This window comes from Protopterus annectens, chromosome 6.part0, assembly GCF_019279795.1.
Source record: "Protopterus annectens isolate FY-2018-M chromosome 6.part0, PAN1.0, whole genome shotgun sequence".
NCBI lineage: Eukaryota > Metazoa > Chordata > Ceratodontiformes > Protopteridae > Protopterus > Protopterus annectens.
In genome coordinates, this window is record NC_056737.1 from 624,737,809 (window position 1) to 624,761,200 (window position 23,392).

At 42.9% G+C, this 23,392-nt stretch overlaps 1 protein-coding gene across 3 annotated transcripts in view; it reads right to left on the minus strand.

Annotated features, from left to right (window-relative positions):
* MAP4K5 (mitogen-activated protein kinase kinase kinase kinase 5) overlaps positions 1–23,392 on the minus strand; it is a 2,873,315-nt gene that overhangs the window by 1,582,754 nt on the left and 1,267,169 nt on the right. The window lies entirely within an intron of this gene.

The window sequence follows — 23,392 nt, forward strand, 5'->3', positions numbered from 1 at the left end:
ATCCTGAATTTGGCAAAGAATTTGATTTAAAGTGCTTTGCGGACTGTAATTTTATTGGTGTTGCACACCTTGCTAGGTGCAATGAAGGTACTGCTTTTTATGTGGGTAAAACCAACCAGAAATTAAAAGTAGTAATAAGTGATCATCTATCTGACATTAGGAGATCTGTTTAGACCAATGCATTGTTTAAACATATGAAAACAGAGCACATCACACTTTTAAAGTTTCAGTACTTGAAAAATTGTATTACCAGATATTATACTTGAAAAATTGTATTACCAGATATTATACAGACTAAGACGGAGAACTCCGAATACAAATAGATGAATATTTTTAGAGCAGGTCAACCCCCAGTTCTAAAGTGAATGATCACTACAAAAAAGTATTTAAAAGCCAAGTCATTAAGAAATTGAATAATCAAATATTTATTTTTATTCTTACTTTTACTATATTAGATACGCTCTTAAATGTTTAAGTTTTATGTATGAATTGTGGTTTGATTGGATGTCAGATGTTACATAATGGAGGATGCAATACCATTTAAAGTATTTTTAAATGGAGGCTTTTTTAAACACTTGATAAAGCATTTTGGTGAAAGTTGTTTGCAAGCTTCCATAACTATGAGTGCTTGCAGCTCAGAGACTCTTCTGGCTGAAACGATGGCCAGAAGGAAAGCTGTCTTCCAGGAGAGAAATTGCAGCTCTGCAGAAGAAGCTGGGTTGAAGGGGGGCAGGGTGAGCTTTTCCAACACAAAGTTAAGGTCCTAAGCTGGGGGTGATGCTCTTCTGGGTGGTCTCAAGTTGCTAGCCCCTCTCAGGAACTGTTTGATCAAGGGGTGTGAGAAAAGGGGCTGCTCAGTGGGGAAATGAGCAGAGATAGCAGAGGCATGAATTTTTATAGAGGAAAAAGAGAGGCCACTGTGTAGCGGGCCAGCTAAGCAATCCAGGATGAGAGGGAGGGACGGCTGTGCCGTATTGGCTCCCTTAGCCTGAATCCAGGTGCAGAACCATTTCCATTCTTCAGCATAAGACTTTCTAGTGCTAGGGCGTGTGGCCTCACGTATAATATCTAAAACCTGTTTACTGGAGTTGGCAGATTGATCAGTAGTTACGGAATAAGCCAAGCTGCCAAATTGAGTGTCTGCAATTGGGGATGCATGAATTCCCCTTCCCTCTGGGTCAGGAGGTTTGGAATCTGAGGAAGATGCCATGGTGGCAGTGGGGACAGGCTGTGAAGGAAGGGGTACCAGCGCTGACAAGGCCAATCTGAAGCTATAAGAACTGTCCTTGGTTTTTCCTCCTTTATTCTGAGCAGTACCCTGCGGATGAGAGGTAGTGGAGGAAAGGCATGGACCGATAGACTGACCCAGGGGAAAGACAGGGCATCCACTTTCCAAGCCACGCAGTGATGGCCCCTGGTGCAGAATTTGCTGAACTGATAGGTGGTGTGGATGGCAAAGAGGCCAACCTTCAGGGTGCCCAAATTCTGAGTTATAAGGGTGAACGTTCTTCTCTTGAGTTGCCACTCATGTGGGTCCAGAAGATTTCTGCTTAATTGGTCTGCCAGAGAGTTGAGAAAACCTGGTAGGAATTATAGTAACAGCTGGAGTTGCAAGGCAGAGGCTGTGTGCCCAAGGGTCATGGCCAGGCTGCATAGAGAGTATGAGTGAGTCCCTCCCTGCTTGCTGATATACAACATCACAGTGGTGTTGTCTGTTTTGATCAGGAGAGCCCCTGGGGAGAGAAGGGGCCTGAAAGCTATCAAGGCATGCTGGACAGCTATCATCTCTTTTTGGTTGATGTGCAGAGGTATTTGCTGTGGGCTCCATTGGCCCTGTATGCACCTGCCGTCCAGGTGTGCACCCAAGGCATAGTCTGATACGTCTGTGGTGAGGGTCTGTGCAGCAGGGGTTGGTGAGAATGGTAGTGCCTTGTTGTGGGAGCATGCTGTTGCCCACCAAAGAAAATATTTTCTGAGGCAAGGAATAACAGTTATAAGAGTCTCCAGGTCTTGAGAGTGTTGACACCAAAGGCTTTTTAGGTACCACTGAAGTTTCCTCATATGCAGTCTGGCATATGGAATGAGTAGTATGCAACATGCCATGAACTCCAGAGTTTGCAGGATCTTCCTTGCAGATAACTGGGGTCTGATGGCTAGTTGAGAGAAGTAGACTGTCAGGAAAATTTGCTTTTCTGGTGTAAGGAATATCATATGGGATGCTGTGTCCAGTCTTGCTCCCAGTAATATAATCATATGGGTGGGCACCTGTTTGGATTTCTTTTTGTTGATGGTGTACCTAGGGGGGTTAGTAGGGACTTTACAAAGGTCAGGTGCTTGAGCAGCTTTTCCTAGCTGTCTGCCTGAATTAGGCAGTCGTCTAAGTATGGGTAAATCGGGATATTCCTTTGTCTGCAAAAGGCAATGGCCATAGCCAGACATTTTGTGAAAACTCTGGGAGCAGTACATAAGACAAAGGGAAGCGCAGAGAACTGAAAGTGCTGAGATCCTGCCCTGAAATTGAGATATTTCCTGCATAATTCCCTGATAGGAATGTGGAGGTAGGCCTCTTTTAGTTCTAGGGTGGCAAGCCAAGCATCCTTGGAGAGCATGGGTGGCAGCTGCTGGAGGGTGAGCATTTTGAATTTTGGGCTTACCAGGAAGGTGTTTAGAGTGGATAGATCGAAGATGGGGCACCAGGTGCCCTCTTTTCTGGGTACAAGAAAAAGTCTGGAGTAGAAATCTTGGCCTATCTGTTCTGCAGGAACGTGCTCTACTGCTCTCATAGAGTGCAGGGAAAGGGCTTGCTTTCGAGCTTCTGCCCACTGGTTTGGAGGTAGATCTGGGAACCCTTTTAGGGTTGGAAGGGTGTGGAAAGAAAATCTGTATCCCAGGGACACTATGACGATAACCCAGTGGTCGTTGGTAATGGTGTCCCAAGGTGCTTGCATGAAAGGAGAGTTTTCCTCCTACGGCTAAGTGAAGGTGGGCACAGGGAGGGGGTGGAGGAGGTGAGTCATTGTGAGTTCTTACTATAAGGGGGAGGCTTAGAACTCCCTGGTTTTGAAACTGAGGTAGTCCACTGCTTAGATGCCTGCATTCCCTGTGGCTGCTGTCTGGGGGGTCTGGGCTGGACTGGCTTAGTGGGAGCAGGAAAGGACCAGTGCTTGGTGGGACAATGCCTGCTGAATCTGGGTGGCTGGACCAGTATGAAATCCTTAACTGTCTGCATAGATTTTGCTTTTTATTTCATCTTTTTTAAGATCTCTTCTGCCTTAGTGCCAAATAAGTTATCTTTGTGCAAGGGGGCATCCAGCAATTTAGATTTGACATGGTCTGGCAAGGGCTGTTCCTTAAGCCATGCATGCCTTCTAATGACAGATCCGGTGACTGCTGCCTGCAAGAAGCTTCTAGGGCATCAAAACCACAGTGTAAGGTGTGTTTAATTACTTGACTAGCAGAATGCATTAACTCTTGTAACTCTCTAGATTCTGCACAAGCAGGAAAGGAAGAAATTTTTTGTTTGAGGAGTTCCAGGGTATGTTGCTTTAATTTCAGCACATGGAACTGACAATTTAGTGCCCTGATAGCAAGAGTAGCTGAGGTGTATACTTTTTTACCCCCATCTGTCTAGTGCTCGGGAATCCCTATCTGAGGGGATTTGATTCTTAGCAGATGTCGCTTTAATCCATTTTGGCCCTTGAGAAATTACCACAGGGTCAGCAGTAGAATTTTTAAAAGAAATTTGTGTGAGTCGGGTACTCTATAGTACCTGTCTGGTTTTCTGGGTGCAGGAGGGAGGGTGTCAGAAGTCAAGCTGGATTAAAGGAAAACATCCTCCACAACATCCAGGACTGGGGGGATGGCCAAGGCTCTGTGATGCGGAAGATCTAAGAATCCTCTAAGTCTCTTTTTAGACTGAGGGTAGTCCTGACTCTCCCACTGGAAATGCTCCCTTAAGGTGTGATGGGTTTCCCCAAAGGAAAACTCCTCTGGGGGAGAGGCTGAAGGGATGGAATCCTCTGCATCAGAATCCTCATAAGTAGAGACGGGCTGAATGTCTTCATATTAAGATGCATCAGAGTCGTCTGACTCTTGTTCAGACAAAACTACAGGGAAAGTACAGTTGTGTACACTTACCATAAATGTAGATGTTCGAGTGTATTCACTGTTGCAGTCATTACATTTGCGTTATCTGCTTGCAGTAGCCCTCAGTCGGCCTGATTAACAAAGTCTTGGCTCCTGCATCAGTTACTGTCCCTTCTTCCATGGCGTCAGGTCGTCAGGGGTATAAAACATGTAGCCAACGCCATTACATCAGTTTTTCTTGCCCCAGATGTCAGGTGTCTCCCTAATGGGAAGAGTACAGTTGTGTACACTTACCATAAATGTAGATGTTTGAGTGTATTCACTGTTGCAGTCATTACATTTGGGTTATCCTGCTGGCAGGTTGCCCTCAGTCGGCCTGAATTCCAAAGTCATGGGTCTTGCGTCGGTTGCTGTCACCTCTTACCTGACGTCAGGTCGTCAGGGGTATAAAAGATGCAGCTGACGTCATTTGCTTCAGTTTTTCTTGCCCCAGATGTCAGGTGCCCCCCAAAAGGGTAAGCTAAAAATATGTAAATAAAACATACATGCACCAAAATAAGCTTTACCTTCATCTATAAGCAAATACACCACCTAGGTTGTATAGATTAGAGAAGTAAAGATAAGTTCCAGCAAAAATAAGGGGGATGGTGGGTTGGTAATCTGGACTGCAACAGTGAATACACTTGAACATCTACATTTATGGTAAGTGTACACAACTGTACTATCTTCTTTGTGTTTCACTGTTGCAGTCATTACATTTGGGTTGAGTCCCAAAGCTATGGTTGGGGGGGCTGGAGCTAAACAGCATTAGGAGCGGCTATGAGGCCCTGCAGAACTGCAGTGACAAAGCCTGTCCTGGATTTAGAGTAAAGAGGCAGATTGTAATGTTTTGTAAAGGTATGCACTGAACTCCAAGTAGCAGCCTCTAAAATGTCTTTGGTTGGTACTCCCCCTGAGAAAGGCTGCAGAAGTGGCTGCAGCTCTGGTTGAATGTGGCCTAATGCGGTTTGCCGTGTTGTGAGTAGCAGAATCGAATGCAGTGACCTATCCATTTTGAAATAGTCTGCTTGGAGATAGCCTTTCCTTGTGATGCTGTGGCATATGCCACTAGTAATTGTTATGTCTTTCTGAAAACTTTAGTTTTGTCCAAGTAGAATCTAAGTTGTCTGTGTATGTCCAAAGAATGCAGAATTTTCTCCCCCTTGTTCTGTGGACTTGGATAAAAAGTTGGCAAATGAATAGTTTGGTTAAGGGCTACACTGGATACCACCTTAGGCATAAATGTAGGGTTTGTTCTCAGAGAGACCCTGTCTGGATAAAAAATGATAAAGGGTTCCACAGCCATGAGAGCCTGTAGCTCTGAAACTCGTCTTGCAGAAGTTATTGCTAGGAGCAGAGCTGTTTTCCAAGATAAGAACTTTATATCTGCAGTAGCAGCTGGCTCAAAAGGAGGTAAGGTGAGTTTTTCCAAGACATAATTGAGGTCCCATGCAGGTATTGGCATTCTCCTTGGAGGCCTTAAGTTTTTTGCTCCTCTGAAGTACTGCCTTAATAAAGGATGAGAAAAGAGTGGTGGCTCTGTATTGTAATGAGCCGAAATGGCAGAGGCATGGATTTTAATTGATGAAAAAGAAAGGCCTTTGTCCAGCATCTCAGTTAAGTATTGCAAAATCTGAGGAATATTTAGGACAGCTGTATCAGTTCCTTGAGCTTGGTTCCAAGCACAAAATCTCTTCCATTTCCCAGCATAGGATTTTCTAGTACTAGGCTTTCTGGCTTCTAAAATTACATCCATCACAGCTTTACTGAGAGGTGTGGTTTGTATAGCTACATTATCCACCATGCTGCCAAGTTTAGGGTCCTGAGTTGGCTGTGCAGAATCTGATTGTTTTGCTGGGACAGTAGATGAGGTATTTGAGGTAAGGTCCAGGCTGGGAATTGGGACAAGTTCCTTAAGCTCGGATACCAGTACTAGCGTGGCCAGTCTGGGGCAATCAGAATCATTTTTGGTTTCTCCTGTCTGACCTTTAGGAGTACCTTGGGGAGGAAAGGCAGTGGAGGAAAGGCGTATACTGATAGGTTTGTCCAGTTGAAAGATAAGGTGTCCACTTTCCAAGCTTGTCTGTGATAAGTCCTTATGCAGAATCTTTTTAGTTGATTGTTGTGAGGGGAGGCAAATAGATCTATGTCTGGGCATCCCCATTTCTTTGTTATCATGCTGAAGACTTGTGGATCCAGGTGCCACTCATGGGGATCCATGAAGTTTCTGCTTAGTTCGTCTGCCAGAGTATTTTCCTTTCCTGGCAGGAATTGTGCCTGCAGATGAACTTGGTAAGTCAATGTTGTGTCCCATAAAGCCATGGCTAGTCTGCAAAGGGGGTAAGAATGAGTGCCCCCCTGCTTGTTTATGTACCACATGACTGTGGTGTTGTCTGTCTTTATCAGTAGTTGTCCCGGATAAAGTAGGTCTTTGAAGGCTGTCAGGGCATTTTGAACAGCTAGCATCTCTTTTTGATTGTTATGTAGATGCTTTTGTTTTGTGGACCAGGTGCCCTGAATGCCTCTTCCTGCCATGTGTGCCCCCCAGGCATAATTTGATGCATCCATCGTTAGGCTCTGCCTGGCTGGGGGTAGTGAGAATGGCTTGATTTGGTGACAAGCCTTTGCCCAACATCGAAACTCCTGTCGCAGGCAGGGAATTAGAGTAATCAGTTTCCAGGCTGTGGCAATGTTGTGTCCAGACACTTTTTTAGGTACCATTGAACTTTCCTCATATGCAGTCTTGCATATGGAATTAGTAAGAAGCAGGATGCCATGAAGCCCAAAGCCTGCTGAATTTTTCTTGCAGATAACTGGGCCTTTGTTGCCATTTCCTTGAAATAGGTAGTCAGTTGCCTTTGTTTGTCTGGAGTGAGATAAGCCATCTGGGCAGTTGTATTTAAGCTTGCACCCAGGAATATTATCTCTTGGGGAGGTACTAGTTTTGATTTCTTTTTGTTGACTGTGTACCCTAGGCATGTTAAAAGTCTTTTCACAAACGTCAGATGCTGTAGTAGAATGTCCTTGTTCTCTGCTTGTATGAGGCAGTCGTCCAAGTAAGGATATATTTGTATTCCTCTTAGTCTTGCTCCCCAGCATGGGCAGAAGCTGCTGCAAGGTCAGCATCTTGAATTTTGGTATATCCAGGAAAGTGTTTAGAATATAGGTCCAGTATTGGTCTCCATGCCTTGTCCTTTCTGGGTACTAAGAACAGTCTCGAGTAAAAACCTTGTCCCTGCTCTTGCTGTGGCACTTGTTGAATATCCCTCATGTCCATGAGAGCTGCGACTTGTTTTTGAGCCTCTGCCCATTGATTTTTTGGCAGGTCTGGCTAACCGTTTGTCCTTGGCAGGGTATGGAAATGAAACTTGTAGCCTTGTGACACTATGTCTAGAACCCATTTGTCCTGGGTTATAATGTGCCAATTTTGAGAAAAAAGTGCTAGTTTTCCCCCTAAGGGTGCTGCCAGAAGATAAGTGCTTGGTGCAGGCATGGGGAAGTCATTGGGACTGTTTCCTGTATGGCTGTGATTTGTCTTCTCCACCTTTGGAGGTAGAAGCACCCCAATGTTTAGACCTGTAGGAACCTTGTGGCTGTGATCTGCCTCTAGGGCATCTGGATCTGCCCCTTTGAGGTCTGTCTGAGACTGGAAAGGACCAATTCTTTGCAGGCCAGTGTCTGCTAAATCTAGGTGGCTGTACCTGTAAGAAATCCTTGACCGTTTGCATAGATTTAGCTTTGTCCTCCATTTTCTTTAACACCTCTTCTGCCTTAACACCAAACAGGGTATCATGTTGTAATGGAGCATCTAATAATTTTGCTTTAACATGATCAGGCAGATTTTGTTCCTTTAACCAAGCATGCCTCCTAATGACAGAACCCGTAACAGCGGCCCTGCAGGAGGCCTCCATAGAATCAAAACCACATTTCAAAGTATGCTTTCCAACTTGTTCAGCTGCATGCAATAAATCCTGCATTTCTTTGTTTTCTGCACATTCAGAATTTGCCATTATTTTCTGTTTAAGCAGTGTCATGATATATTGCTGATATTTGAGCATATGAAACTGGCAATTTAACGCCCTTATAGCTAAGGTAGCAGCTATGTAAATCTTTTTCCCCCATCTATCCAGTGCCCTAGAATCCCTGTCAGAGGGGGTAGGGTTTTTGCAGTGGAAGCCTTGACCCCTTTGGGACCCTGAAAAATAGCTTCTGGGTCTGCAGTAGGGTTTTTGAAAACAAATTTATGAGAGTCAGGGACCCTGTAGTATCTGTCCGGCTTAACAGGAGCTGGAGGTAAGGAGTCAGGGGTCAGACTAGACCCTGAGAACACATCATCTACAATGTCTAACACAGGTGGAATAGCTAGAGGCCTGTGTTGAGGTAGTAAAAGGAAGTCTCTGAGCCTCTTCTTAGATTCTGAAAAATCTTGGCTCTCCCAGTGGTAGTGCTCCCACATGGTATGCAAGGTTTCCCCAAAAGAGTAATCCTCAGGAGGAGAAGCTAAAGGAATTGATTCTTCAGCATTAGAATACTCATAGGGGGGAAGAGAATATTCCTGATCAGAAGAGGAATCAGGAGAAATGGAAACCTGATCTGAAGATTCATAGTCTGCTCTTGCCTAGGCCTCTTATCAGGAGGGGGATGGGAACCCCTGATCAAGGTAATCAAGTCTTCGGCCATTTTGAGCATCTGTTTTTTGGGCATGAAGGCCTGTCCATGTGGCTGGTGAACTTGTTTCTTTGCCTTTAAAGGTGTTTTAGTTTTTGCCTTTGAAGTCGGTTTAATATACAATTGTTTAGGTCTGAATACACCCTCAGAAACCGATGCCTGCTCAGCGGCTCCAGACCCATCTGAGGGAATAATCTCTGAGGCACCAATACCTTGAGTTTCCAGCGGTCTGGCCGACTCCACGTGGGAGTCAGTAGCGGCCTGCAACACTAAAGTAGCAGGCGTCAGGAGCTGTGAAAGCACCTCACTGAGAACCGGCGACTTGCTTAGGAGAAGCTTCGTCGTCGGTTTTGGACCTTGGTTGCCTGTCTTTTTCTTTGTGTTTTTTGTGAACTCCGGTAGTCGGATGGCTATCCGAAGACATTGTATAATTAAATCTTCGCCCAAAATAGCTTAATGCAAAATCGTACTGACGCTTAATAGTACGTTGGTTAAATCTAGCACAAAACCGACAACTAGAAATGTCGTGGTCAGGGCCTAGGCAGAGAATACAGTAAGAATGAAAGTCCTTATGAGGTATTTGCTTCCTACAAGAAATACCATTATTAACTTTTTCTGACATCGGTCTGGAGCAAGAAAAAAGTTTCCCCAACGGGGTACTTAGCTTTTAATGAAGACTTCGGATCTTTAACTCGAACACGAAAATCTCAGGAGTCGGCTGACCGGCACTTGCGAACTGCTTCTGCTTCCGGCATTGTGCGGCAAGAAAGACTGGAGAAAATGGCATCGGCTGCATCTTTTATACCCCTGATGACCTGACGTCAGGGAAGAGGCAACAGCAACTGACGCAGGACCCAAGACTTTGGAATTCAGGCCAACTGAGGGCAACCTGCCAGCAGGATAACCCAACTGTAATGACTGCAACAGTGAAACACGAAGAACATCAATTAAATCTATAATACAAGGATATGCCTCCACCAAAAAAGCAAATACACCAAAAAGCTTTTTGAGCATAGTAAGTGAGAGTAGACGTATAGCCAAAAAAAGAAAGGGGGCTGCAGGGAGGGTAACCAGGACTGCAACAGTGAATACACTCGAACATCTACATTTATAGTAAGTGTACACAACTGTACTATGTTCTTCGTGTTTCATTGTTGCAGTCATTACATTTAGGTAGGTTCCCAAAGCTAAGGTTGGGTGGAGGAATTTAAATAGAATTAGGGCCAGCTATAAGACCCTGCAAGACTGTAGTGGCAAAACCAGCTCTGAATATAGAGAAAATTGGCAAATGACAATGCTTGGGGAAAGTATGTACAGAACTCCAGGTAGCAGCTTCTAGGATGTCCCCTTGTAGGGACGCCCCTGAAAAAGGCTGTAGAGGTAGATGCAGCCCTGACCGAATGGGCTCTGATGCCCTGTGGGATAGATTTTCCATGGTGCTTATAGCAGAAATGAATGCAGTGGCCTATCCATTTTAAAATGGTTTGCTTTGAAATAGCTTTCCCCTCTGTCCCTGCAGCAAATGCCACCAGCAGTTATTCAGATTTCCTTTGAGGTTTAGTCCTGTCCAAGTAGAATCTAAGTTGTCTGTGCACATCTAAGGAGTGCAGTATCCGTTCCCTTTGTTCTGTGGGTTAGGAAAGAAGGCAGGCAAATGAATGGACTGATTAAGAGCCACACTGGATACCACCTTGGGCATGAAGGAGGGATTGGTTCTGAGGGACACCCTGTCCACATGAAAGATAATGAAAGGCTCCACTGCCATAAGGGCCTGTAACTCAGATACCCTTCTTACAGAAGTGATTGCTAAAAGGAAAGCTGTTTTCCAGGAAAGGAATTTTAAATCTGCAGTAGCAGCTGACTCGAAAGGAGGAAGAGTGCATTTCTCCAAGACAAAGTTAAGGTCCCAGGCTGGAGTTGGAGCTCTCCTTGGTGGCCTTAAATTTTTGGCCCCCCTGAAGAACTGCTTGAGCAGTGGGTGAGAGAAGAGGGGAGGCTCTGTGCTGTAATGAGCTGAAATGGCTGAGGCATGAATTTTGATATAGGAAAAGGACAAGCCCTTATGAAGCATCTCAGTCAAGGATTGTAGAATCTGAGGCAAATTGGGCACTGCTGCGCTCATCCCTTGAGACTGATTCCAGGCATAAAATATTTTCCATTTTGCAGCATAAGATTTTCTAGTACTAGGCCTCCTTGCCTCTAAAATGATATCCATCACTGATTTACTGAGGGATGGTAAATGAGAAATTAGCCAGGCTGCTAGGTTCAGGGTTTGCAGCTGAGGGTGCAGAATCTGGTTCTCCTGCTGAGACAACAGGGAAGGAGTCTGAGGCAGGTGCCATGGGGCCAAGTGTGACACGCTGCGCAGGAGGGGGTACCAGTGTTGGTGTGGCCAGTCTGGTGAAATTAAAATCATTCGTGGCTTGTCCTGTTTGATCTTTAGTAGTACCTTGGACAGCAGAGGCAGAGGAGGAAAGGCATAAACTGATAGGTTTTTCCAGCTGAAGGATACAGCATCCACTTTCCAGGCTAGTTTGTGGGGAATCCTTGCGCAAAATTTGTCCAATTGATGGTTGTGGGGGTAGGCAAACAGGTCTATATCTGGGCTCCCCCACTTGCTTGTTAACATGTTGAAAATCCTTGGTTCCAGTTTCCACTTGTGTGGGTCCATGAGGTTTCTGCTTAGTCTGTCTGCCAGTGTATTTAGTTTTCCTGGCGGGAATTGAGCTTGTAGATTCACTTGGTAGCTCAAAGCTGTGTCCCACAACGCCATGGCTAGTCTGCAGAGGGGGTAAGAATGTGTACCCCCCTGCTTGTTTATATACCACATGACAGTGGTGCTGTCCGTCTTTACCATTAGTTGTCCTGGAAGAATGTGGTCCTTAAAGGCTGTCAGAGCATTCTGTACAGCTAACATTTCCTTTTGATTTATGTGCAGGTGCATTTTACTTGGGTTTCCATTTGCCCTGAATGCACTTCCCTGCCAGGTGAGCCCCCCATGCATAGTCTGATGCATCTGTTGTGAAGCTGTGGGTGGCAGAGGGTAGTGTGAATGGTAGTCCCCTGTTTAGGTAGCAGGCCTCTGCCCACCAAAGGAACTCTAGGCGTAGGCAAGGTATGATAGGAATCCTTGCTTCTAGATCCTGTGAATGTTGACACCATAGGCTTTTGAGATACCATTGTAGTTTCCTCATATGCAGCCTTGCATATGGAATTAGAAGAATGCAGGAGGCCATGAACCCCAAGTCTTGCAGTATCTGCCTTGCAGATAGCTGGGTTTTTGTGGCCACTTGTTTGAAGTAGGTTGCCAAATGAATCCGTTTCTCTGGCATGAGGAAAGCCATCTGGGAAGTTGTATTCAAGCTTGCTCCCTGGAATATAATTTGTTGACAGGGTACCAGGTGTGGTTTCATTTCGTTTATGATGTACCCCAGACAAGACGGCACCCTTTGAACAAAGGCCAGATGATTCAAAAGTATGTCCTGGTTTTCTGCCTGAATTAGACAATCATCCAGGTATGGGTATTCTTTGCCTGCAAAATGCAATGACTGGAGCTAGGGCAGTGCAGAGAACTGACAGTGCATGTAGCCTGCTTTGAAGTGCAGGTATCTTCTGCAAGACTCCCTGATAGGGATGTGCAGGCATGCTTCTTTTAAGTCTAGTGTTGCTAACCATGCATCTTTGCCTAGCATAGGAAGCAGCTGGTGAAGAGTCAGCATTTTGAATTTTGGAATCACCAGAAAGGTGTTTAGAGTAGAAAGGTCCAGGATAGGACACCATGTATTGCCTTTTCTGGGTACCAGGAAAAGTCTCGAATAGAAACCCTGTTCCTTTTCCTCTTCTGGTACCAACTGAATAGCTCCCATGCTTAAGAGAGAGAGAACTTGATTTTGGGCCTCTGCCAATATTTCCGCCTAAAGGAGCATTCAGTTGGGAAGTGTTTGGAAGTTTTAAAAGCAAGTCATTGAGACAGTTTTCCATAGGGGGGAGTCTTACTATTCTCAGATTTGGGTGCAGCAATCCCCCACTGCTTAGTCTTGGGTGTCCCCTGTGACTGAAATCTGGGGTTCCTGCTGTGTCTGGATTTGGCTTGAGAAGACCTGGAAGGGGCTGGAAAGGACCAATTCTTAGAGGGCCAATGCCTACTAAATCTAGGAGGCTGAACTTGCAAGAAATCTTTTAACAGCTTGCATAGATTTAGCTTTATCTTCCATCTTTTTAAGAACTTCCTCAGCTTTGTTGCCAAACAGGCGTTCCTGATTTAAGGGAGCATCCAACAGTTTAGCTTTAACATGATCAGGCAAAGATTTCTCCTTAAGCCAAGCATGCCTTCTGAGCACAGACCCAGTAACAGCAGCCCTGCAAGAGGCGTCTAATGAATCAAATCCACATTGCAAAGTATGTTTACCAACCTGTTCAGCAGAATGCATTAGATCCTGTAATTCTTTATTTTCAGCACGGTCAGGAATCAACAAAATTTTCTGTCTAAGCAACCCAATAACATGTTGTTGATACTTTAACATATGAAACTGGCAGTTTAAAGCACTAATGGCCAAGGTTGCAAAAGTGTAACCTTCTTACCCCATCTATCCAGCGCCCTGGAGTCTCTATCAGAAGGGGTAGGATTTTTAGCAGTAGAAGCCTTAATGCCCTTGACCCTGTGAAATAGTCTCTAGATCCACAATAAGATTTTTAAAAAGAAACATGCGTGACTCAGGAACCGTGTAATATCTGTCAGGTTTTCTGGGAACAGGAGGCAAAAAATCAGGGGCCAAACTAGATTCCGAAAAGGCATCATCAACAATGTCTTGTACAGGAGGTATAGCTAAAGGCCTATGCTGAGGCAGGAGTAAGAAATCTCTAAGCCTCTTTTCTGAATCAGAAAAATCCTGGCATTCTCAGTGGAAATGCTCCCTTAGAGTATGTAAGGTTTCACCAAAAGAAAAATCCTCTGGAGAGGAAGCAGAGGGAATAGAGTCCTCTGCATCAGAATCTTCATAAGTAGATAAGGGCAAATCCAGATCATCAGAAGAATCAGAAAAATCAGAATCTTGGTCAGAAGATTCATAAACAACTTCAGTCCTAGGCCTCTTAGAAGGGGGAGGTTGGTTTCCCCTGATTAAAAGTATAAGAACTTCAGCCATTCTTATAATTTTTTTTTTAGGCATAGAGGCCTGAGCATGCGGCCTGGGCATCGGTTTTTTAGGCATGGTTCGAGATTTTGGCCTAAATTAAGAAGGAGGCGTCAGTTTAATATGCAAGTCTGTAGGCCTGAATACACCCTCAGAAGCCAGTGCCTGCACAGTGGCTCCAGACCCATCCAAGATAGAGACATCTGCAGGTTCCACAGTTGAAGCATCTCACGGCATACCGGACTCCGAATGGGTCTCAGCAGAGGCCTGCGAATCAGAAGTAGCGGGTATCAGGGGCTGCAAAAACACCTCACTGAGTACCGGCGAACTGGCGACTGGCTTAGGAAAAGCGTTGTCTTTATCTATGTTTTTTCAGAATCCAGATAGTCGGATGGCTAACCGACGACATTTCCGGATAATTAAACCAAGAACCGAAATATTTAGAGGCGAAAATATACCAATGATGGATAGTGCGCTGATTAAATAAAGCACAAAACCAACAGCAAGGTATGTTGTGGTCAGGGCTCAGGCAAGGAATACAGTATGAATGAAAATCTTTGTGAGGTATTTGCTTTCCACAAGTAATGCAGTTATTAACTTTTACTGACATCGGTAAGGGGCAAAAAAAAGTTTCCCCAACGGGGTACTTAGTTTTAGTTGAAGACTTCGGTTCTGAAACTCGAAAACGAAAATTTCAGGAGTCGGCCAACCAGCACTTGCGAACTGCTTCTGCTTCGGGCATCGCACGGCAAGAAAGACTGATGTAATGGTGTCGGCTGCATCTTTTATACCCCTCACGACCTGACATCATGGAAGAAGGGACAGCAACCAATGCAGGTCCCAATACTTTGTTAATCAGGCCAACTGAGGACTACTGCAAGCAGATAACCCAAATGTAATGACTGCAACAGTGAAACACGAAGAACATCTGATTTGAAGGGATGCTTTAGAGCTACACATGTAAATCTTATTTACGTAACACAAGCAGAATATTATACATCAAAGTGGAAAGGAATGACGATGATGATTATGATGATGAAAACTAGGGGTGCTTAGAAAAACAAAGAAAGATCAGGATTTTGGATGCTGGTCCTTAAGGGGAAAAACAACAACCATCGAGGAAAGTACATTCATAAAGTAGCAGAAACTATTCTAAGAACTCAGCCCACACAGAAATGGAGAAGAGATATTTTTCCAACAGGAATAACTATAAGAAGATATATAATCAATAGGCAACAGGGGGTCTGGAATTTACTGTAGAAATTTAACAGAAGAATCAAGATACTGGGAATAAATGACAGGAGAGGGAAAGTCAACAGAGTGGGATGAGGTCATGCAGAGGTCTGGACTGCAGGTTTAAGAATGCCTTCCCTACCAGGGATTATTATCAAACCATACACAAAGACAAACGAAATACAGGATTGCTGAGTGAAAAAAACAGCTCTGATAGAGTTTTAAATTGAGTCTATAAGATACGCTGATGTTAAAAATAGACAACTAGCTAGCAGATAAAATAATGCATGATAACAATCAATCAGAAGAGGTTAGAGAAGATCGGAAAGAGAATGAGGCAATTTACATAGGAACAGTGGGAAGACATCGGCATGGTTCCCTGACTATACAACAAAGTCCAGAAGGTTTAAGATTTTTGCTTGGAAGTATCAGCATAGTTATTGTTTTATCCCCAAGCACACTTGAGAATTTTACCCAAGGGAAACAGCAAACATTGGAAATGGGATGGGTGAAAAGCTCTTTTCTTTCATTAATTTGGTAAGTGATTGCGTACATGTGTGTGTTTTGGGAGGGGGGCATGCATCACTACTTTCTCCTTAATAGCGGTCTCACAGTGTGTTTCCAAGTGCAGAAAATTCGACTTACCTGTTAGAAATGGCACTGTCACTTCATACACTGCAGGGTTATCTGCTTGGCCAGGATACAGAACCACCATATGGTGTTTTTGGCTGAATATATAAATGTCTTTTACAACTTTTTTAACTTCTGACTACAGTGGAGCTCATCAGGGTCACATGGAAATGGTTCGGCTTTGCCAAAAGTCTTGAGCCCAGTTATGCCTTAAGTGATGTCCTTGGTGTAGGACATAAATTGCTTGTTCTTATTATTCATGTGCTGAGCAGCAAAGGTGTTGACAGGCATAATGGCTCTGCATATTCCTTTGGTACAACACCACACTAACTCTACAAGCATATGAAAGGGCATGGAGAAGCAGAGTATTCTGAGTATGTATTTTGCTAAGGTGCTTACATCCCCATTAGTGGCCCTTTTTCCACTGCAGTAATGTCAAACACGTGTAACATTTGACCTATTTAGACTTTCTGAGAGAAAATATATTAGAGAGCACAAATTATAAACCCAGTGTAACTTGTTTCATGGAGTAGGTAACGTTTACAGAACCTGATTTATATACTGATGAACCAAGATTGTAATTAGTCTAGTTTAGGTTATTTTTAACTTTTCTTCAGTAAATATATGGTGGCGGTGGCACAAAAAAATGAAGCTGAAGCATCTCTTGTAAGCTGTGACACTCCCATCCCTCTGGTACATTTCATTAGTTTTAAAATCATATGATGGTCATAAAAAGTTATAAGCATGTCTAAAACACTTATTTTTCAGTATTACCAGTGCTAAGAGAAGGGAAGACGGAAATGTTCTTAGTTGAACTAGCACAGTTCTAACAGCTTGCACTGTGGAGAACTGGTACATCTAACTGCATTGTCTTGTACTATATTACAGTAGAAACTGAACTAGGAGAACTTTGTGCTGTTAGCTAGAACATAGGCAAGTTTGCTGACAAATCTGGAGTGAGTGTGAGGAGTGTCAAAGCAATGACAATTTTTTAGCAAACAGATGTGTCAACTGTGGGAAACAACATTTTGGCCACGCTGTGACACTGTAGAAGAACAGGGGAATGATTTAATTTTCTGGAAATCATACGCTGTGGAACAGAAATGAGTGCAGAGACACAAGAGGTGGTAGAAGACAATTCTGAAATGTATGTACAGTCCAAATCAAAGGAGAAACGAGAAGGGCTAATTAATGAAGCGTTTACTTTTACTTTTAACAATACACATACAGAACACAGTAAATCTTAATTGTTTTCCTTTTCTGCTGGTCTACACAATTCTCTTCCCCAGTTACTCTGCTAGCCCATTTGGTATTATCTGGTCATCAGGGATTGATGGGAAGGTTTTTTTACTCCTCTTAAGGCCCTAATCTCCTAGTGTACTAGTTCCAAGTTCTGTATGTGAGGTCATGCAAAGGAAATTAAGATGCAAATGTGCCTACCACAGTGGTGATCTCTTTTTCTGGAAGCCCCACCCTCTTGGGTGTTTAACAAGACACTATGAGGCTACAGTCAACTTTCAAATATCTACTGTTATGGTCAGATTACTTACACAACTGCATTATGTTCTTCATACTGATCAGTGCTGCAATAGCCTAAACTATACTGGCAGATTACCACTGCTTACAAATTTTGGGATGTGGAAGGAGAAGAGTCTAGGAGCCCCTGAAGAACAGTCCTAGAAAAGCCTGATACAGACATACAGAAGGAATCTAGCTTAGAATGCTTTGTAAATGTAAATACAGAGGACCAGGCTGCTGCTTCTAGAACAGTTCAAAAATCAAACTCTTTCTAAAAAGCAATAGATGACACCAAGGCCCTGGTAGGGTTCATAGCTAGGTACTAGGCTATTAGCCCTAGGGCCTATATAAGCCTAGCCAAACGGTACCCTAGCTTTCGCCACCCAAGAAAATTATTTTCCTGTGCCCCTGTTGAGCAGAGCCACAGAAGTGATCCCCAGGGTAAATCTCCTATCTCTCATCCAATCAAGACTTTTCTTGAATAGTGCTAATGAGGAGCTTTGTTTGACATATATAGGTAGTTTGTTCCAGAGTATGGGAAGTCTCTAGGATAGGAATCTATCCCTCCAGCATGTTCTGTTTATTGTGGTGACAAGGTTTAGGTCTCTAAAGTGTGTAGCTCGGAGGGATTGGGATTTCTTTAAGTGGAGCATGTCCAACAGCTCTGGGTTTGACATAGCTTTGTATGTTAGGCAGAGATTGCCTCTGAGTAGTCGATATGTGATGGAGTAAAGCTGGAGTTTTTTGAGACGGTCTGCATAGGGCATCTGTTTGAGGCCGGTAATTCTCCTTGTGAGGTACTTCTGGGGCCTTTCCAGTTGTTGTAGATGTCTTGTGGTGGGCCTTGATGCTGCCTGAAACAGTTTTGTTGTGATGAGTACAACAAAAGCCAACAGCCTGAGACAACCATTTGTAAACAGTCATTGACACAGGCTGTACCACCTTCTTACCTTCATGAGAAATTAACTGATCCAAAGATCTGAAAGACTTAGTTCTATCAAGATAGTACCCGAGTTGTCTGTGCACATCCAAGGTATGGTGTAGCCTTTCTCCCTCATTTTTAGGTTCAGGAAAGAAAAAGGGGAGATGGATAACTTGGCTTAAAGTAAACTTGGATACTTTAGGCATAAAAGAGGGATTAGTTCTCAAGAAACCTTGCTCATGTGGAAAATAAAAGAGAGGGTTGACTCGCCATAAAAACCTTGCATCTCAGATATCCTTCTTGCAGAAGTCAGAGCAATTGATAAATTTGTTTTTCACATTAAGAACCTCAGCCAGTTTAGCTGGTTCAAATGGAGGAAGTGTTAGCTTCTCCAACACAAAATGAAGATTCCAAGGAGAGGCCACCAGCTTTCTTGAATACCTCTTATAAAACCCTTTCCAAAAATATTTTGACATGAGAATGCGTTGAAAGAGGAGGATTCATGTGCAGACGTGCTGAAATGGCCGATAAATAAACCCTGACTGCATAGTAAGAAAGGCCATAGGATTGTAATTCACACAAATATTGTAAAACCAGAGAACTGCTAGCACTGAGTGGTTGTTCAGAAATATCCTGGATATCAGTGGAAAGGGTGGAAAAGCATAATGAGCTAAAACTGGAACTAGACACTTTGTGAACACTCTTGGTGCAGGAGATGGTCCAAAGGGTAACACAGAAAATTGATAATGTGATCCAGACACACAAAATCTTAAGAAATGTCTAACGTCTGGATGAACAGGGATATGATAAGCATTTTTAAATCTAGTGTTACCAGGAAACGTAAGAGGTAACAGGGTGAGAAGGGACAGCATTTTAAACTTAGGCACTATCACAAATAGATTTAGTAAACAAAAATCCAAAAGTGGTGTCCAAGCATCTTCTTTCTTTGGGACTAAAAACACATTTGAATAAAAGCCTTTTCCTACCTGGAAACGAGGAGTTTGTTCAATCATTCCCTGGGGCAGGATATGATGAAGGACAGGTGGAAATAAGACAGTCTGATCTGCTGGATGAAGAACCCCCTCCCCCCTGAAAGAAGAAATTTCCTCCTACTGCCATCTGTGACCTTGATGAATGACCTTCAGAGCCCATCTGTCTGAAACCATCAGAGAAAAGTGGAGATTCAGACTTTCTGGAAGGGACAAGCGGCTGCCAGAGGGGGTAGGTGGGGACGATGATGACAAGGTTTGTTAAACAGTCATATTGAATTTTTAGACTGCCCTTGGTTTTTGGGTGTGGGTGCTTCCTGAATTCTTTTTGAAATTCCCTTTCCACTTCTTCCTAAATGTCTGTTTACCTGCATTTTGTTGAGACTGTTTTTTTTTTTTGCCAAAACTAGATGAGGAGTTAGAGAATCCCTTAGAAAATTTTGAAAAGGAAAACTGAAACACCTTCGAGGTCCGCTGTATCAACTTACTCCTCTCAACACACTTTGATTACCACTGCAGCAGAAACCGAAAACTGAATCTCTATCCAAAGGTGAATTTAAAATCTCATTTTTAATATCATCTGGTAGGTTCTGAGAGTGCAGCCAGGCAAACCTTCTCAAAACAGAACCACTGGCCATAGCCCTGTAAACTGTGAGTAGTGACTTGTACAACAGAATAAACTAAATTATTTAAAGCAGATTTTTCTTCACAAGAAGAAACTGCAGATAAAATATTAAGACATTCCTCATACTTTCACAATTAGTCAGAACAAACTTTAACATCAGCCTGACAATTCAAAAATCTGAAAAATCAAAGGTGTAGAAGCATACACTTTTATCCTCCCATACTTATCAATAATCTTCCCATCCTTATCAGAAAGCGTAGAGTTGGAATTAATTCAATGTTGAGCAGCAGTAGGATTAACTAAAGCTATATCTGTTGGGTCAGATTTGGGAAGAGTTTATAAAAACTTAAGACTGAGGAACTTTATGCATCTCATCCTCATTTTTAGGGGCAGCTGCCTGACTATCAGGAATATTGCAGGTAATGACACTCATCCTCCAAAACTGACAGAACTGGAGGAATAAGTGAAGGTTCTGGAAATTCCTTCAGTAACAGCTCATAGTATTTTCTGAGGGAGTAAGAAACTTCAGTGTTCTCCCACTGAAAACACCTGGACATTCTGGAAACAGTTTCAGAGAAAAACAAACCCCCAACAGGGGGAATCAGAAACTGAGCTCTCCTCCTCTGAGTCAGAATTAGAAATCTGAAGAGAAAACTCTGTATCTGTACCTTCATCTTCCAATCCAGATTAAGAATCTTGAATCTCTTTTGGAAAAGAGGCATTCCTCTTTTTTTACCAGAAACTATTTTATAAGAACAATCAATAGTCTGAATTAAACCTTGAGCCAGACCCAGTAAACTACTCCTGTCCAAGGCAATTTGAGGAGGAGCAGATACATGTTTGGTTTTCTATTTCTTTTTGGACAGGGAAAATGGGGCCAACAGTATTATTAGTTGCAGCAGCAGCTTTCCCAAAGATAGGCGCATCCTTCTGACAAAACAGTGAATTCTTCCCTGTTCCTTCTTCCAGGACCAGCAACAGTGACTCGCCCTTGCCCAATGAGGGGATGCCAACAGCTACAGAGAATGTAGCTGACCCTCAGGCCACACTGGTTGTAGGTCAGAGGGATTCAGGGTAAAAGATGAGTGGTCTGAGGTACAACTAATGGCCATAGCAGAGTCACTACCTGCACCTAAGGGAAATTGCCAGCCTGCTGTGGTGGCAAAAGCTGTTTGCTTACATTTTTTTTTTCTGGCTGGAAGAAGGACCGACCAAGGGACTGACAGTGTGTTCCACGGTCAAGCCAAAAATGCTGCCTCTTTCTCAGTGAAAACAAGTAGTAAAAGCCGGAAAACATTTTAAGTCTTTTAAAAGTCATTTTTTCACAGAAAAACACAGTAAAAAGCATTTTACAACACTTTGCAAGCCCCAAAAGTAAAATAAAGACAATCTCTCCAAAGAAAAATGTTTTTTTAATACTTTAAACAACTTTTAAACTGACAGAAAAAAGGACAGCTTTCATTAAAAATAAAATACCATCTCTTGACAGTCCATTAAAACACAAACTCCTAGCTTTAAAATAACTTTCCTGATCCTTAAACATTCAATATTTTAAAATATTTTTTTTTTTCTACAAAGGGAACTATTTGCCCACCAAAGGAACAGCACATGCCAAATGCCAATCCTTGAAAGCCTTATAGGAGCATACTCTTTGGTGGCAGGAAAGCTCAGAAGGGCCTAGTGCCCACACCTGCCTTTTTAGTTGGCTCTGCTTGAACCAATATTTTGGGCGTATAGAAAGTTCCCTTAAGCTTTGAAAGCAGTCTGACTGTTACATCCTTAGAATACATAACCCAAACAGCTTAGCATACTATGGCAGTAATCAATATGAAGAAAATCTAAAGAAATGGAAGCAGCCTTGACCTCTGATTCTCACCAGCTGATGAATTTGAATGGGGTCATGGATGAGGTAAACACAGAATAACCACTTCAGATGCAATGCTAGAACTTTTTGAAGGTGCGATTATGCATATAGAAGGCGGCTTCACAGGTACTCCTAAAAAGGCTTTTGGGGTCAACTGTGTGGAGTCCTTGACAGATATTCTGGTGGGAAGGACTGGCCTGCTGAGAGAAGAGACAAGAACTGAGAGAGTTCATGGATTTTTTTCTTTGGCAGTCATCCCGGCATTATTTCCATGGACCCTCTTCATTCACTTCTAGCTCAACGAAGTAGTATCCTGTCAAAATAGTAGGCTCATAATAAAGAAATAAGGATAGCAGAAACAAGACTGTAGTACGATTATGATTACTAGCTGAAACATTTGCAAAGACTGCAATTCTGGGAAGCAGTCACATTTTATGGTACTGATGATGCAGAGGACACACTATCCACTGGTTCAAGTGGGAAGTGAAGGCTAGCCTTCATCGTAGATAGCAAGTACTTCAGAGAAAAACTCTCCAACCACTTCAGGACAACTAAGAGAAAAGAAAATGTTCCCTGTTCATTAAAAGAAGAATGCTAGAAAGGCAGAAAACATAAGTAGCACTGAAAGAGTCTAATCAAGACTGTAAGACTCTGTGAAAGAAAGCTAGCATAAGACATTGACTATATTATATGATCGAGTTCATATTACGTTATCGAAAAATAACATAATCTAACCATCAAAACTTCAAAATGGCAGCATTTCAAAGCTTGTATCGTGGGGGCTGTGCCCCCCCACCCCCCCGCTAAATACATATTCCAACTCAGAGATCGCACTATAGTGAGGAAAGGGCAAATATTCCAATCCTCACTGCACTGTGATCCCACAATGCAATCTTCGAAATGCAGCCATTTGAAGTTTTGATGGTTCGATTACATTATCTTTCGATAATGTAATAGGAACCCTATGTGATCAACTACTGGATGGCAGGACACTTGGGATATTGTTATTCAATTGGACCAAATAAAGGTACATTATTTACTCTGCCAAAGATCTGTATTTGATGTTAAATGAATTGTGATGTGTAAAGTACTTAAAACTACTGATTTTAATGGTAAGTACTACTTTCCTCTATGCAATACACTGTGCATAATTTGGCATATAACACAGCAAATGTAAAACTTTGTATGTACACTTAAAACTTACTACTTGGTGTACACTAGTGTTTTGCCTTTGAGACTTAATATTCTAAGAGTGTTTGTGTCTACACTACTGATAACAGCTACAGGGAACATCCCTAAAGAAGGAAACAGTTGTCTCAACCTGCCTACCTGGGTTGGTTCAATAAACTGAGTAAACATTTAAAAGGAACAGTATAGGAATGGACTGAAAATAATAGAAGTTATGTACTTACTTAGTATAACTTAGTATCTGTCTTATCCAACTTCACTATGCATCACAAATGGGTCTTCGGATCTGTCCTCGGATCCAGCTCTGCAATTTCTTTCAGACATATGATCCAAGACTCAAACTCCTCCTTCTCCCATAATGCCTCACTCCTCTTCAAACCCTCAGATCACGTTTGTTGCCCCTTCCTCAAGATTGTAATCCCAAACATTATAGAGCTGCAGAGACAAAAAGACCTACTGGAGTGCAAACTAGGAACCAGTGGGTTCAATAATCCTCTA